Raw genomic sequence first — 11,762 nt, 5'->3', positions numbered from 1 at the left:
TTGAACTCACAGATGCTCCTCCTTCTTCCACAGAACCTACTACTGAACCTACAACTGTTCCTCCTGAACCCTCAACTGAACCTCCTACTCCCACATCAGGTATTTATGAAGGTTTTTAATGTTGTAACATGTACAAAGCCCCTTCATCATCTTCTTGTATATTTGGTTCCTGTTATGGTTTCTTTTCCATCATTAGACACGGGTATTACTCCTCTTTATAACTGATAGTGTTTGTATTTAACAAAATCTATTTAATGCTAATGTGATATGAGGTTTTCTTTCTGAGTAAACTGTGGTCTGAGAAACCACAACAGGTAAATGTTTGTGAATTTTGATGTTCTATTGATAAATGACTAACGAAATCCAATTACTGTTAAATGTTTGTTGTTTTTGTTGTTAAGGATTGTTGTCTCTGTTTTAGCTCCTCCTTCCTGCAGGTGGAACTGTGGCTCTCACCTCGGCAGCTGTTCATGCTCCAGCTCCTGTCAGTACTATGGAAACTGCTGCCACGACTACCACGGTCAGAAAATGTAGTTTAAGGAATGTAACTGTGTAGATTTAAAAGTAAAACTGACATTTAGAGGTGGCTGAATTTAATACGACTGTGTGTTTACATCTTTCTATTACTTCTCTCACAGATTACTGTTATACAAGCACACCTACTCCTGACACCCCAACAGGTACATCTTCTGTGCTCAGAAAGTGGGAACAGGTGTTCTCTGGCATATGTGTATCTTTCTGCAGATCTTTCTGCAATTAAAGGCTAGGTCAATGGAATCCAGAGGCATAGAAAAAAGATTAGACAAGAAGTAGTCAAGGCTAAGCAGGATTAGAACATAGTCTAGGCACAATAAAGAGCAATGGGAGGCTGGACTAGAACCTAGACTAGGCAATGATTAGAAGTGGTAGGGCAGAGCAGGGTCTATAGAAGACCAGAATGGATCGGTCTGAGTCTTGTTCCAAAGTGGATGTATAAAAGAAACATCTGAGATCGTATTTCTCATGGCAACGTAAGTAAAAACTGAATTTAGGACAGAAGCTATTACAGAGCTCCTAAGTTCATAATTTTATCCTAACCCCAGATAAGAGAACAGTTTGCTTTCTAGTGATGAATAGGTGGGACTTGAGGTGGAAAAGGTGGCGAACTCCTGGTCTGCAGACACTGACACTGTGTAGATCGTTGTTTTAAGGTTTACAGGCTTATCAATGTTATTGTGTTGAATCATGTTGCATGTGGACCTGATTCAGCACAGTTCTAACATTTTGTCACTTTCATCAAAGTGGCACATAAATCAGAACAGTCAGGTAAAAACAGTGAGAAATGTGAGGTTAAAGGAAAGAAAAAGTTGAAGCCCAACCAGTGGAGAAAGAACAGAATGGAGTATAAAATTATCGAGAGTAAAAATGACTCATCTACAGTTTCTTGCCCATCTGTCTGCTTTTTTCACTTCAAAATGTTTGTTTTTAAACAAATTTAGCTCGTCCATGTTCATTATTGTTATCAGTTCAGCCAAATGTGTTTCTGTTGCTCTTTAAGAATTTGTTACAATAGGCTACAGTAAATGAGTAAATTTATTTAAGTTTCCAGCTCTGTCCTGTCCTGTTAATTTTTTTTGGAGCATCCAAATAAAAACTATATGCAATGCAGTCTAAACACATTCATGTCTAGGATGCACAGGAAAACACAAAACACATGAATCTATAGCTTTTATCAGGATCAACTGATGCATCTACCAAAATGTGTTCCACTGTTGCTGAGTTCACCCTGTATAGGTCCTTTAAACTAGTCTTTTGAACTACTATAATTCCTATGTTCAGGTTCTCTTGAACTCACAGATGCTCCTCCTTCTTCCACAGAACCTACTACTGAACCTACAACTGTTCCTCCTGAACCCTCAACTGAACCTCCTACTCCCACATCAGGTATTTATGAAGGTTTTTAATGTTGTAACATGTACAAAGCCCCTTCATCATCTTCTTGTATATTTGGTTCCTGTTATGGTTTCTTTTCCATCATTAGACACGGGTATTACTCCTCTTTATAACTGATAGTGTTTGTATTTAACAAAATCTATTTAATGCTAATGTGATATGAGGTCTTCTTTCTAAGTAAACTGTGGTCTGAGAAACCACAACAGGTAAATGTTTGTGAATTTTGATGTTCTATTGATAAATGACTAACGAAATCCAATTACTGTTAAATGTTTGTTGTTTTTGTTGTTAAGGTTTGTTCTCTCTGTTTTAGCTCCTCCTTCCTGCAGGTGGAACTGTGGCTCTCACCTCAGCAGCTGTTCATGCTCCAGCTCCTGTCAGTACTATGGAAACTGCTGCCACGACTACCACGGTCAGAAAATGTAGTTTAAGGAATGTAACTGTGTAGATTTAAAAGTAAAACTGACATTTAGAGGTGGCTGAATTTAATACGACTGTGTGTTTACATCTTTCTATTACTTCTCTCACAGATTACTGTTATACAAGCACACCTACTCCTGACACCCCAACAGGTACATCTTCTGTGCTCAGAAAAAGAGAACAGGTGTTCTCTGGAATATGTGTATCTTTCTGCAATTAAAGGCTAGGTCAATGGAATCCAGAGGCATAGAAAAAGATTAGACAAGAAGTAGTCAAGGCTAAGCAGGACTAGAACATAGTCTAGGCACAACAAAGAGCTCAGTCTGGATTGTTGAGGATGGCACGACTACAATCTAGACTAGGTGGGATATAAAGCTAAAGCTTGCAGGATTAGAACATAGACTAGACAGGATAAAGAGAAAGAGCTCAAGCTGGCAGGACTTGAACTTAGACTAGGCATGATATAGAGAAAGAGCTAAGGCTGGCAGGATGTGAACCTAGAATATGTACATCTGATTAAACACAGTTGTAACATTTTGTCACTTCTAACAAAGTGGTGCCTAAACTAGAACAGTCAGGGAAACGTCAGAGAGAAAAGTCAACATAAAGGAAGGAGAGAGTTGAAACTCAATCAGTGGAGAGAGGACAGTACACAATGTGTTTTGCTGTGCATTTGATGCATTAAGACTCATTTATGCGAAGGTAAATGCACTTTCCACTTTACAGTTGAAGCACCATGCGGTGGAGATCTGACTAACCCAAGAGGAGAATTCTTCAGCCCCCAGTTTCCTAATTACTACCCTCATAACGCATACTGCGCATGGAGACTTCTGGCATCAGAGAGACAAGTTGTTAATCTGACGTTCACGTTTGTTGAGTGAGTCACAGCTCTGCTTCACTTTTACATACAGATGGATTTGGCCATTTTATATGATTTTATTCGTTCAAACTGTCAGAATATGCGATATTAGACAGTATTTTCTGTATCACTCTAAATCAGTAGTGAAATTGCTTTGCATTGTTAACTGTGTCAGTTGTGATATGAAGCCATTACGCTGCCCTGAGCTGGAATAGAGTTTCTCAATTCCCTGTCTTTCTCCTGGGAACTAGTTTGGAAGCATGTTGCGATTCCATCAGGGTGTATGATGGTCCCAATAATACTTACCCACTGCTGGGTCACCTGGCTCAAGATCAGAGATATCACTTCAACTCCACCAGGAACTCTCTGACTGTAGAGTTCTTAAGTGACAGCAGTGTAACTCGGTTCGGCTTTCGAGCACAGTGGGTGTTCTCAGGTTAGTGATGCTACTTTGCCTCATTCTAAAATATGCTAAACTTTCTCATGTTCAAAACTGCTGTACTATAGTATAATTATCCAGACAGAAAAAGGGATGGACAATAAGTGCAGAGGTTTTAATGACCCCAAACTAATAACAGAACACAGATAAACACAACACACACAAGGCCTAGTAAGCAGTGGAAACGCTGGGAAAGCTAGGTCTTGCTAATCTGAGCACAACAATGCTATCACTGCAAGACAAAAATAAGGACATAGGGCTAAGGAAAATGCTAATTACTTAGCTAACAGCAAGACTAAAGGCTAGGCTAATGAAATTAAGAAGCGTGTATAGAAGATTAGACAAGAACTAAGCAAGGCTTGGCAGGACTAGAATCTAGACTTGGCAGAACACAGATTTCAGGCTGGGAGGACTAAAACCTACACTGGGTAGAATAAAGAGCAAAGAGAGGCTGGTCTAGAACCTTGAGTAGGCCATGATCAGAAGCAGTAGGGTGGAGCAGTGTTTATAGAAGACCAGAATGGATTGGTCTGACTCTTGTTCCAAAGGTGGTGTATAAAAAAAAAAAATCCTAATTGAAATTTTATCTCTCCTTGACAAGTTAAAATGGAAAATGGGACTTAAGCTATTACAGAAAAACAGTTCCAAAATTCATAATCTTATATTAAGACGAGATAAGAAAACAGTTTGCCTTCTAGTGATAATATTTTGCACCTCAATGCCGATCTGTTTGAGAACCCCTGGTGTAGAGAAGCTTTCAGGCACTGACACTGTGTAGATCATTGTTTTAAGGTTTACAGGCTTTATATCAATGTTATTGTGTTGAATCATGTTGCATGTGGACCTGATTCAGCACAGTTCTAACATTTTGTCACTTTCATCAAAGTGGCACATAAATCAGAACAGTCAGGAAAAACCAGTGAGAAATGTGAGGTTAAAGGAAAGAAAAAGTGGAAGCTCAATCAGTGGAGAAAGAATAGAATGGAGTATAAAATTATCAAGAGTAAAAATGACTTACCTGCAGTTTCTTGCCCATCTGTCTGCTTTTTTCACTTCAAATTGTTTGTTTTTAAACACATTTAGCTCATCCATGTTCATTATTGTTATCAGTTCAGCCAAATGTGTTTCTGTTGCTCTTTGTCACGCTTCCTGGTCCTCAGTCGAACACTCGTACCATCAAGGACTCCACTTCCCAGAATCCTTCTGTCAGTCATGAGACTCTTCCAGCCAATCACAAACCACCCAGTAGATCACAGTCACCTGAATACTAATCCTCACCACCTGTTTTGATCTGTATATATACCTGTTTGTTTGAACCTTATCTTTGCGAAGTATTGCCATTGTTCTTCAGTGCGTACCAAGCCGTTTATATTCCTGATTGCTGTTCTGTGTTTCGACCTCGCTTTGTTTTCTCCGGTTTCCGATTCTCGCTCCTGTTTTTGGCTTTGTTGCTTTGTGTATGATTCTTCTACGGTTACGACCCTCGCCTGTTTTTTCGACTCCGTTTTCGCCTACTCCTATGTGTTGTATCTGGCTCTTCTGGTTTTTGACCTGGTCTGGTGTTAACCCTGTTTATATCCTTTTAAATAAATCTTCCGGGTTCGTTTTTTATCCGCACGTGTCTGATTTGTAAACCCAGCGTTACACTCTTTAAGAATTTGTTACAATAGGCTACAGTAAATTAGTAAATTTGTTGGATGTAAGTTTCCAGCTCTGTCCTGTTTAACTATGTTGGGGCATCCAAATTGTCACGCCTCGGGCGGATTCGGACTACGTTTCCCAGAAGGACATGGGAAATCACGTGGATGAGCAACTTCTCTCAGTCTCGGAGTCCAGAGCGGACTCCATTTCCCATAATCCCTTGGGTGATCACATGACTCATGACAATTGTTCACGCACCTGTCAGTGTTCTCAATCACCCGAGTATTAACTATGAACACCTGTGTTTTGAAATCATATGACTCTTTGAGACTAGTATATCAGCCCGAGCTTTAGTTAGGGTCCTTGCGAGGTATTGCTTCTTCTGAACATACTGAGCTTTTTTCTGATCTGTCTATGTGTGCTTGTTTTGACCCACGTTTGTTATACTGGCCTTGATTTTTGCCTACTCCTTTTGTACCTCTGTTGATTGTATTTTTGGATTTGTGTTTTGACCTTTTTGCCTGCCTTTTGACGATAATTTTGACTTTCCCCTTGGTTTTTGTCTGCCCTGTGTTATGATCACTTTGGTGATCTTCTGCTGCCTTTTGGTTAAGACCCACGCTTGTTTTTCGACCACGCTTTTGTCACCTGATAATAAAACCCTGTTTGCATTTTTCATCCGCGAGCATCTGAATTCTGTTGCATCGTCACACAAAAAAAAACTATGTGAAATTCAGTCTAAACACATTCATTTTTTGGATGGACATGAAAAACAAAACACATGAATCTATAGCTTTTATCAGGATCAACTGATGCATCTACCAAAATATGTTCCACTGTTGCTGAGTTCACCCTGTAAATATCCTTTAGATGGGTCTTTCTGAACTACTATAATTCCTATGTTCAGGTTCTCTTGAACTCACAGATGCTCCTCCTTCTTCCACAGAACTTACTACTGAACCAAGAACTGTTCCTCCTGAACCCTCAACTGAACCTCCTACTCCCACATCAGGTATTTCTGAAGTTTTTAATGTTGTAATATGTACAAAGCCCCTTCATCATCTTCTTGTATATTTTGCTCCTGTTATGGTTTCTTTTCCATCATTAGACACGGGTATTACTCCTCTTTATAACTGATAGTGTTTGTCATCATCGTCGTTAACCGCTTAGTCCAGCTAGGGTCGCGGTAACAGTTGGGAGAGCAGAGAATCCCAGACGACCCTGTCCCCCGCAACTTCCTCCAGCTCATTCCCGGGGACCCCAAGCCGCTCCCAGGCCAACCTTGAGATATAATCCCTCCAGCGCGTCCTAGGACGACCCCGGGGTCTTGTCCCGGTAGGCCGTGCCTGGTACACCCCCACCGGGAGGCATCCAGGGGACATCCGGATCAGATGCCCGAACCACCTCAGCTGGCTCCTCTCAATGCGGAGGAGTAGCGGCTCTACTCCAAGCTCCTCCCGGATGGCCGAGCTCCTCACCCTATCAAATAGAGTGTAGCCCGCCACCCTGTGAAGAAAGCTCATTTCCGCCGCTTGTATTCGCGATCTCATTCTTTCGGTCATTACCCATAGCTCATGACCATAGGTGAGGGTCGGGATGTAGACCGACCGGTAAACAGAGAGCTTTGCCTTACGGCTCAGCTCCCTCTTCACCACTACAGTCCGGTACAGCGACCGCATTACTGCTGCCGCCTGTCCCAGCCTGCGGTCGATCTCACGATCCCTCTTCCCATCACTCGTGAACAAGACCCTGAGATACTTAAACTCCTCCACCTGGGGCAAGTCCTTTCCCCCTCCCTGGAGTGGGCATGCCAACCTTTTCCGGGCTAAGACCATGGACTCAGACTTGGAGGTGCTGATCCGCATACCCTCAGCTTCACACTCAGCTGCAAACTGCTCCAGTGCGGGTTGGAGGCATCCATGTGATCCAGCCAAAAGAACAACATCGTCTGCAAATAGCAGAGACGCCACCCTTCTGCCTCCACACATAATGCCCTCCTGACCACGGCTACGCCTTGACACCCTGTCCATGAATATCACGAACAGGAGTGGAGACAGGGCACAACCCTGGCGGAGTCCAACGCTAACACTGAAAGAGTCCGACTTAATGCCGAGTATACGAACACAGCTCTCACTCCGGGAGTACAGAGATTGAATGGCCCGGAGTAGCAGCCCCGGCACCCCATACTCCCGGCAGACCTCCCACAAGATATCTCGGGGAACACGGTCATAAGCCTTCTCCAAATCCACAAAACACATGTAGACTGGGTTGGCAAATTCCCATGCCCCCTCAACAATCTGTGAGAGATTGAAAAGCTGGTCCATTGTTCCACGGCCGGGACAGAATCCGCATTGTTCCTCCTCAATCCGAGGTTCAACTATCGGTCGAAGTCTCCTTTCTAGCACCTTGGCATAGACTTTCCCAGGGAGGCTGAGCAGTGTGATACCCCGATAGTTGGCACACACCCTTCGGTCCCCTTTCTTAAAAATAGGGACCACCACCCCGGTCTGCCAGTCCAAGAGTACCGTTCCCGAGGTCCATGCACTATTGCAGAGGCGTGCCAGCCACGACAGCCCCACAATATCCAGGGCCTTAAGCATCTCCGGACGAATCTCATCCACTGCCAGGTGCCTTGCCACTGAGGAGCTTGCCAACTACCTCAGTGACCTCCACCAGGGAAATGGAGCTTGACACGCCAGAAGCCTCTGGCCCTGACTCCCGTGAGGGAGGCATATCTCCTGGATTAAGGAGTTCCTCAAAGTGCTCCTTCCACCGACCGACAATATCCTCATTTGAAGTCAGAGCTTCCCCACCCGTGCCAAAAACAGCTTGGGCGCAGCCACCCCGACCGCTCCTGAGTCGCCGGACAGTTGTCCAGTACCTCCTTGAGGCCGACTGAAAGTCTTTTTCCATGGCTTCTCCAAACTCCTCCCATGCCCTGGATTTTGCTTCTGCCACCATTGTGGCTGCCACTTTTTTCGCCTGTCGGTGTCTATCTGCTGAGTCGGGAGTCCTTCGGGCCATCCAGTCCCTAAAGGCCTCTTTCTTCAGCTTGACAGCCTCCCTCACTCCCGGTGTCCACCAGGGGGTTCTTGGGTTACCGCCCTGACAGGCACCAACAGGCTTTTGGCCACAGCTACGCCTGGCAGCTTCCACAATGGAGGTTTTGAACAGGGTCCATTCAGACTCCATGTCACCTACCTCCTCCGGGACATGAGAAAAGCTCTCCTGGAGGTGGGAGTTCTTTCTGAATCTTTCTGAACAGGGGCCTCCGACAGTCGTTCCCAGCACAGCCTCACTATTCGCTTGGGCCTACCGGGTCTGACCATCGGTCTTCCCTGCCATCTGATCCAACTCACCACCAGATGGTGATCGGTTGACAGCTCAGCACCTCTCTTCACCCGAGTGTCCAGAACATATGGTCCCAAGTCAGATGAAACGACAACAAAGTCGATCATTGACCTATGACCCAAGGAGCTCTGGTACCATGTACACTTATGAACATCCTTGTGTTCGAACTTGGTGTTCGTTATGGACAATCCATGCCTGGCACAGAAGTCCAATAACAATTCACCATTCGGGTTTAGATCGGGCAGGCCGTTCTTCCCAATCACGACTCTCCACGTCTCCCAGTCATTGCCAACATGAGCATTGAAGTCTCCCAGTAAGACTATGGAGTCTGTAGGCGGGACCCTTTCCAGAACCCTGCCCACTTGCTCCAAGAAGGCCGAATACTCCGACCTGCTGTTTGGTGCATAAGCACAAACAACAGTCAGAGTTTTCCTCTCTTTCCTCACCATTTTAATTCGCATCGAGGCAACCCTCTCGTCCACCGGGACAAACTCCAACTGCACGGCTGCCAGCCGGGGACTCATGAGTACCCCCACACCCACCCGCTGCCTCTCACCCTGTGCAACCCCAGAGTAGGAGAGGGACCAACCCCTATCAAGGAGTTTGGTTCCAGAGCCGACACTGTGGGTGGAGGTGAGCCCAACCATATCTAGTTGATACCTCTCAACCTCCCGCACAAGCTCCGGCTGCTTCCCCCCCAGTGAGGTTACATTCCACGTACCAAGAGCCAGTTTCTGCTGCAGGGGCCTAGGCCACCAGGGGCCCTCCCGCAATCTCCCACTGCCTATACGGCACATGCTGGACCTTGCGGGTGGTGGGCCCACATGGTCCCCCCACGTTGCCTCTTCGGGCTGAGCCCGGCCGGGTTACATGGGCTGCCTGGCCACCAGGCGCTCGCCAGAGGACGCTACCCCCAGGCCTGGCTCCAGGGGTAGGTCCCGGTGACCCTCTCCCGGGGGTACACGTTTGTATGTGTCCATTTTTCATAGAGGATTTTTGGATCGAGTTAGTCTGGGTCTTCACTCCAGACCTGTTCGCCCTGGGAGACCCTACCAGGAGCATATTGCTCCCGATGACTTAGCTCTGAAGATCCCTAGACCACACAAGCCCTTCCGCCTCGACAAGGCCCCGATACAGGAAGGTAGTGTTTGTATTTAACAAAATCTATTTAATGCTAATGTGATATGAGGTTTTCTTTCTGAGTAAACTGTGGTCTGAGAAACCACAACAGGTAAATGTTTGTGAATGTTCTATTGATGACTAAATGACTAATGAAATCCAATTACTGTTAAATGTTTGTTGTTTTTGTTGTTAAGGTTTGTTCTCTCTGTTTTAGCTCCTCCTTCCTGCAGGTGGAACTGTGGCTCTCACCTCGGCAGCTGTTCATGCTCCAGCTCCTGTCAGTACTATGGAAACTGCTGCCACGACTACCACGGTCAGAAAAATATTTTTAAAAGTAAAACTGACATTTACAGGTGACTGACTTTAATACGACTGTGTGTTTACATCTTTCTATTACTTCTCTCACAGATTACTGTTATACAAGCACACCTACTCCTGACACCCCAACAGGTACATCTTCTGTGCTCAGAAAGTGGGAACAGGTGTTCTCTGGCATATGTGTATCTTTCTGCAATTAAAGGCTAGGTCAATGGAATCCAGAGGCATAGAAAAAAGATTAGACAAGAAGTAGTCAAGGCTAAGCAGGATTAGAACATAGTCTAGGCACAATAAAGAGCAATGGGAGGCTGGACTAGAACCTAGACTAGGCAATGATTAGAAGTGGTAGGGCAGAGCAGGGTCTATAGAAGACCAGAATGGATTGGTCTGAGTCTTGTTCCAAAGTGGATGTATAAAAGAAACATCTGAAATCGTATTTCTCATGACAACTTAAGTAAAAACTGAATTTAGGACAGAAGCTATTACAGAGCTCCTAAGTTCATAATTTTATCCTAACCCCAGATAAGAGAACAGTTTGCTTTCTAGTGATGAATAGGTGGGACTTGAGGTGGAAAAGGTGGCGAACTCCTGGTCTGCAGACACTGACACTGTGTAGATCATTGTTTTAAGGTTTACAGGCTTTATATCAATGTTTTTGTGTTGAATCATGTTGCATGTGGACCTGATTCAGCACAGTTCTAACATTTTGTCACTTTCATCAAAGTGGCACATAAATCAGAACAGTCAGGTAAAAACAGTGAGAAATGTGGGGTTAAAGTAAAGAAAAAGTTGAAGCTCAATCAGTGGAGAAAGAACAGAATGGAGTATAAAATTATCGAGAGTAAAAATGACTCATCTACAGTTTCTTGCCTATCTGTCTGCTTTTTTCACTTCAAAATGTTTGTTTTTAAACAAATTTAGCTCGTCCATGTTCATTATTGTTATCAGTTCAGCCAAATGTGTTTCTGTTGCTCTTTAAGAATTTGTTACAATAGGCTACAGTAAATGAGTAAATTTGTTTGATTTAAGTTTCCAGCTCTGTCCTGTCCTGTTAATTTTTTTTGGAGCATCCAAATAAAAACTATATGCAATGCAGTCTAAACACATTCATGTCTAGGATGCACAGGAAAACACAAAACACATGAATCTATAGCTTTTATCAGGATCAACTGATGCATCTACCAAAATGTGTTCCACTGTTGCTGAGTTCACCCTGTATAGGTCCTTTAAACTAGTCTTTTGAACTACTATAATTCCTATGTTCAGGTTCTCTTGAACTCACAGATGCTCCTCCTTCTTCCACAGAACCTACTACTGAACCTAGAACTGTTCCTCCTGAACCCTCAACTGAACCTCCTACTCCCACATCAGGTATTTATGAAGGTTTTTAATGTTGTAATATGTACAACGCCCCTTCATCATCTTCTTGTATACTCGGCTCCTGTTATGGTTTCTTTTCCATCATTAGACACGGGTATTACTCCTCTTTATAACTGATAGTGTTTGTATTTAACAAAATCTATTTAATGCTAATGTGATATGAGGTTTTCTTTCTGAGTAAACTGTGGTCTGAGAAACCACAACAGGTAAATGTTTGTGAATGTTCTATTGATGACTAAATGACTAATGAAATCCAATTACTGTTAAATGTTTGTTGTTTTTGTTGTTAAGGTTTGTTCT

The 11,762-nt window shown here is 43.9% G+C and overlaps 1 long non-coding RNA gene across 1 annotated transcript; it reads left to right on the top strand.

Moving 5' to 3' along the window:
* Positions 1 to 5,030: 5,030 nt before the first annotated feature.
* Positions 5,031 to 10,226, top strand: LOC118823947. The gene is made up of 3 exons (XR_005008560.1): positions 5,031 to 6,303; positions 9,979 to 10,077; positions 10,173 to 10,226. It is a non-coding gene; the product is annotated as an uncharacterized LOC118823947 (long non-coding RNA).
* The last annotated feature ends 1,536 nt before the right edge of the window (positions 10,227 to 11,762 follow it).

Source organism: Colossoma macropomum, unplaced genomic scaffold (genome assembly GCF_904425465.1).
Source record: "Colossoma macropomum unplaced genomic scaffold, Colossoma_macropomum, whole genome shotgun sequence".
Taxonomy (NCBI): Eukaryota; Metazoa; Chordata; class Actinopteri; order Characiformes; family Serrasalmidae; genus Colossoma; species Colossoma macropomum.
This window is presented reverse-complemented; position numbering and strand designations above follow the sequence as displayed.